The sequence below is a fragment of the Podarcis liolepis genome (assembly GCF_965112155.1).
Source record: "Podarcis liolepis genome assembly, chromosome: 6".
Classification (NCBI taxonomy): Eukaryota; Metazoa; Chordata; class Lepidosauria; order Squamata; family Lacertidae; genus Podarcis; species Podarcis liolepis.
Window position 1 is genome coordinate 28852886 of NC_139559.1, and position 6000 is coordinate 28858885.

The 6000-nt window shown below is 43.8% G+C and overlaps 1 protein-coding gene across 2 annotated transcripts in view; it reads right to left on the reverse strand.

The window, feature by feature from the left end:
* The window catches only part of ITCH (itchy E3 ubiquitin protein ligase), a 53064-nt gene extending 48086 nt beyond the window's left edge, over positions 1-4978 (reverse strand). The window contains exon 1 of one of the 2 annotated variants that reach the window (XM_083508027.1): positions 4699-4978. The gene's annotated coding sequence lies outside the window, so the exon portion shown is untranslated. The remainder of the gene's footprint in view (positions 1-4698) is intronic. The other variant, XM_083508028.1, reaches the window with a different exon arrangement.
* Positions 4979-6000: the final 1022 nt, after the last annotated feature.

Here is a 6000-nt window from a genome sequence, read left to right on the forward strand (position 1 = left end):
CCTATTCAAACATCTGAAAGGAAAAACCTTGCCATACAGCTGAAAATATATGAATCTGCTACTTTATCATGGGATATAAATTAAGCAGCTGAAGACCGAGAATCTGAAGTGCCCACCCATAAAGGCAACCAACCTGTGCATCTTTGCATGCTTTGGCCTTGCCTCCTTCAAAACAGCTTCCACTGGGGTCAGGTAATTCTGCCACTTCTCTGTAATCTACAGCTGGATTATCCAATCACTCCCAACACAGTGGGAATTAAAATCCCTCAGAGAATGTCCATGCTGCAACTCTGCATTAGTTGTTGCTCTGGCACTAGCCTCTTTTAATCAATATGTACATCTAGAATATAGTGGTTCACACAGATTGCTTGAGGATAGAGTCCTTTGAGGCAGATACTATTTACACATGCTAAAAACAAAGTTTTCAAGGATAAAGTTACAATTCTAATGTTATTTTCTTAAACAGCACCTCAGAAGACAAGGGAATCAGACAAGTTTAGAAAACAATGTACTATAGGACAGAATTAACAAGTTAGACAGAAATACTTTTCTGGAAGTCAATTTCATAAACCTCTTTCATCTGGCCTTTGATTTTGTATATACTTTTTCCTTTATAGGAAAAAGACCCTGAATCACAATACCTGAATGCAGAAGGTCTTCAAGTTTAAACCTGTGCTCACAATGAGCCTGTAGCCTGGAAGAGTTTATCTATTTATTAACATTTATATTTAAAGAAACATTGACATTGCAATAAAGATCAGTGGGAACATTCAAACAACTGCTCCTGTTCCTTTATATAAATGCTTTTCATATTTGAGGTAAGAACAAACAGGTACTGTACAGCAAATTTCTCATAATTACAAACCAATTTCACAATCTGTAGGTCCATAATGAGCATAAGGACAACAAGCTTGGGAATTATCTGGTTGCATTGGACAGGTTCCTAGTGACAAAGCCTATCATTATACGTGTCATCGCCTGGCAGTTTCAGAATCAGTGCCACTGAATACCACTGAACAAAGTAATCTACTATCTATGAAGTGGGGGAGACATTATGCCTTTTAAAGATAAGCCACCTTCTCTTACCTGTTTCTGAATGTATCATTTTTCAAAACAAAAAGTTTTCAAGCATCCTAACAAATGTATTTGAGGACACCTTCTTGTGTATCAGCATAGTTTTCACAAACAGCATTCCATAGATTTGCCCTTTGCTGAATTCCAAAGAATTATGTTTTGCTCCTATACCAATAGATATTGATCCAACAAAGACCATCACCTTATCTATGCTATATAGCCTATTTCCACAAAGTGAAAACCACGTAGTAAAGCAATGGTCATTGGTTCCAATGGCTTTAAAACCATTCATTACAGCAGAATTAGATCATCGTGGAGGATAAGTCTCCAAAATCCATGGATAATTATGTCTATCAAAAGCTATTAGCCATGACAGCTATCAGAACCTCCAGTTTCAGAGGCAGTATGCCTCAATACTAATTGTTATTAGTTATTGATATCATGCCCTGTCTGTCAGGCACAGGAACTTTTGAGCAGTGTGCACTGTAATCAAAACACTTTAAACAGTGGTCTAATGCAATGTGTGAACAAGACATTTGTGTACACCCAATATGCAATACAAGATTATTTAGTTCACAATTTCAATGGCCTCTTTTACAAAACAACTTTGTTTTGGCAACAGCATCATTGTGTGTTATTGGCATTCATCCATTATAAATATTTGCCTGTTAGCTGCCAAATGAATCAGAACACAAGTAATTTTTGGTGAGACCTACAAAACCATGTCTGTTTTCAGTTTCCAAATTCAGGCTTTATGGTGCTATTTTTACATGAATATCAATTTATTATTCATATGCTTTGTAATAACAAAAAGTGCTAAACTTAAGACAGCAGAATGAAATACCTTTACTTGGAGCTAAGATTTATGAGTAGAACATTCTTTTTAAATGACTTGTCCACAATTTAAATTCATTTTTAAATGTATTTTCAATAATAATTCACAAGCTTTTTTCAGACTTCCTATGTATTTAAAATATTTTGCAGGGCTGCAAGATAAACTTTGCAATTTACTAAGGAGTAAAAGCCACCTAACTCAGTACAACTTACAGTGCAAGTGCACCTGAAAGTAAGGCCCAAACATAAGCATACAAAAAAAGAAACAAGTCACCCTTAATGGGACCGACTTCTTAGTAAGCATGTACAGGATCAGGATTCAAGTGCAGTTGGTTTTAGACTTATACCAGTGATACAGTAAGTCCTACTGACTACAGCAATTTCTGTTTTAAGACATATTCCCCTCTTTTGGTACTGTTTCTCAAACATTTGTAACTTTATCCCAAGTGGTTACAAGCAAAGACGTCTCAAGATTCTGTTGTACTCATCTTTTAACATTTCTTGTCCAACTTGTAGCACAAGGTCCCTAGAGAGCGAGGCAATCTTTCAAGCACAACTACAAAATTACTGAGTAAAGAATAATAGGAAAAGAACAAAAACAGGTTGTAAATAGATCTGTTGTGGTCAATAGGGCCAATTCCCAAGTAAGTATGTACAGGATTGCAACCTTCCCGTTCAATTAGTCATCGTAGAGCCTAACAAGTCACCTGATTTCAAGAGACTTAGGTCAAACGAATTCTGAACAGAATCTTGCTGAATGGCTGAAAACTTATGAACAGTTACATGAACTATTGGAATCATAGGGGCTAACATTAGAGTAACCATTAGAAAGGCTTTATGTCCATATAGCAATTCCCCTCCTTACAGTGTAATATGCATCCAAGGAACTCTTCCCACACATTTGCTGCAATGAGACTGTTATTACTGGTAGTATAAAGCTTTGAAAACCTTCCCATTAACATTTGAAATAATTTAAAATATTTAGCACCATCTAAATGCGCGGGTGGTGCTGTGGGTTAAACCACAGAGCCTAGGACTTGCCGATCAGAAGGTCGGCGGTTCGAATCCCCGCAACGGGGTGAGCTCCCATTGCTCGGTCCCAGCTCCTGCCAACCTAGCAGTTCGAAAGCACATCAAAGTGAAAGTAGATAAATAGGCACCGCTCCGGCGGGAAGGTAAACGGCGTTTCCGTGCGCTGCTCGGGTTCGCCAGAAGCGGCTTAGTCATGCTGGCCACATGACCCGGAAGCTGTATGCCGGCTCCCTCGGCCAATAAAGCAAGATGAGCACCGCAAACCCAGAGTTGGTCACGACTGGACCTAATGGTCAGGGGTCCCTTTACCTTTACCTTACCACCCATTCCAAATCCTGTAAGATTAAGGCTCTGCTGTTCAGTGTTTAATATTCAAAAACTATCTGAATTTAAAAGCAGTTCAGCCTTTTTAACTGGAACAACAGACACAACAGTTGCTAACAATCCTCAACTTTAGATTGATAACTTTCATATCAATTATGTACTGCATTTCATTATATTTATCTCTTGCCTGTTCTAAACTTAAGAGTAGCACCCCATAAGGTGACTTAAAGCCATCTAGCAAAAGCCAATCCACCCTTTATGCCATAGGTATAGATGCAACATGTATATTTGCAAAGGCAAACATCATTAAAGCGTCAAGGGGATACTGTGTTTGTAACCACACAGGGACACAAGCCAAGAGAGTCTCAGGGCTGCACTACACCTTTTGAAATGTACAAGATTTTCACAGCTAAGAGTTCCAAAACATCATTCCCCCCCCCCCTCAAGCCATCCAAACCCAATAACCTAAGCAGCAGGATCTGCTTGGCTTCCTTAAAAAGTAGCAGGTGGAAGAGAAGAGAGTGCATTCCCTGTATTTAACAACTGGTGCTGTCCCGATATGGCCGCTAGATGACAGAGACATACAGAAGCCAACGAGAATAAGAACAATCCAGGAAACAATATTCCGATAAATGCTAACGAAACTGGAATGGGTGAAAAGAGCCAAGAGCTGTGGACAGCAGCAAAGGATACACATAACTACAGCATGTACTTACACAAACAGCATTGGAGTGTCTCCCTGAGGCTGGGAACCTTCGGGTCACACATACACACCCCCCCAGCTTTGCGTCCCAGACCAAAGGGCCACCCACCTCGGGACACCTCCATCCATCCCACCCACCCACCGGGCCTCGTCATCCTGACAACACAAGGTCGCGAAAAGGGGGACCGAGAAGAAAATTAAGCCATCTTGAGTGCACAATCCCTGCGAACAACTTCAGTGAAGGGGGAAAGAAAACGCTTACCAACGGCATAGCAGGAGAGGAAGGAAGAAGAGGCCGTAATGGGAGGGGATGTCTCCTTCCCACCCGCGCATCATCCCCAAACCCCTCAGTCTGAAGCTGTGACTGCCTCTCAGTCCACAGGTAAAGCGGGGAGGCACTGACTGAGCTCACAGGCTGGAGGTGGGGGAGAGGGAGGGAAGAACGGGATCCCTTTCCCCTTCGAAGGATATAGGGCAGGACCCCACCCACCGCACCCCCTCCCCCCCCCCTAAGCGAGGCTGCTGCACCTGCTGCCAGCCTTCCCCTCCTCGCCGCCCACCCTTCGCAAGCCAGGCCTACCTTGAGCTCCCCGCCCTGCCTTAGACGCCCCCTCCCTCGGCCTCGGCCTCGCCGCAGGCCCAGAAAGAAAAGCCTTCTTTCCCCCACCCCGCCCCCGCGGGCCCAGCTCCTCTACCGAGGCAGCCCAAAGAACACACAGCAAGCTCCTCACCAGCTAGAAAGGCGACGGCTCCTCGCCTAAGATGGCAGCCAGTCCAAGTCCAACCTGAGGCGGCTTCTGTCCAAAGTCAGGCGCGAGAAAGACGCACGCGCACAACAAAGGCGGAAGGAGAAGGAGAAGCGAGCGGGCGCGAGGCAGAAGGCGGGAGCTGGGAGCGACGACGACGAGGAGGAGGAGGAGGCGTACGCAGACGCAGGAAAAAAACCCGGCGGTACTACAATTCCCAGCATACCGTGAGAGAAGCCCGGCGCGCTCCGACTGGCTCCTCAGAGAGAGAAAGGGCTGGTTCAGTTCCACTCGCCAATGCCTGGCTTTCTCATTGGCTCTCGCTTTTGTTTCTGTTTACTCGAAAAAAGGAGTGGGTTGGATCCAGGGTGAAAGGGCTTCTACAGGTTTCGTCCTGTTCTTAAGGTGGCGCCTGAAGGCTGTCAACTCTGCAGTTGAATTTAGCCAATTTCTGTTTCGAACTGTGGGGGAAACCGCTGTGGTTGACACGTGCCCCTGACTCATTTGCAAAAAACAGCAAGAGTCCTGGGGACTTAACACATTTATTATGGCACGAGCTTCTGTGAACCACGGTCCGTGCATCATGTTCTGATTTATAGGGGACCCTGTCCTCAATGTTATGTTCTTTAAGTATTCTATAAAGGTAAAGGACCCCTGACCATTAGGTCCAGTCGTGACCGACTCTGGGGTTGTGGCGCTCATCTCGCTTTATTGGCCGAGGGAGCCAGCGTGCAGCTTCCGGGTCGTGTAGCCAGCATGACTAAGCCATTTCTGGCAAACCAGAGCAGCACACGGAAACGCTGTTTACCTTCCCGCCAGAGCAGTACCTATTTATCTACTTGCACTTTGACGTGCTTTCAAACTGCTAGGTTGGCAGGAGTTAAGTATTCTAGAAACACAATTACAAGTGTATAGAAAACTCTGCAAGCATTAGGCTGGCCTTCGCCCAGTTATTTGTTGCTGAGGTGGAAGGTAACACTGTAAGGAATTTATTTTATAGAATTTCCAATTGGTTTGCTAAGGTCAGCTCTGAAATCTTCGTGTCAGGAGTGATTTGTGAGACCACCCCGGGGCTCAGAAAAACCTGCCCTTTTCTGGTATAATGAAACCCAGCTTGCCTTAGCACAGAAGAAGAAGCCAAGTGGCAGTTTGAGGTAATCTGTATGAACTAATATAAAAATACAGTTTGATTTTTCTCCTTGTTTAGTTACTTGTCCATTTCTAACTATTTGGATCTGTCATGATGATATCCAAACATAACTACTTTATCTGTGAAGAGGTAATGCA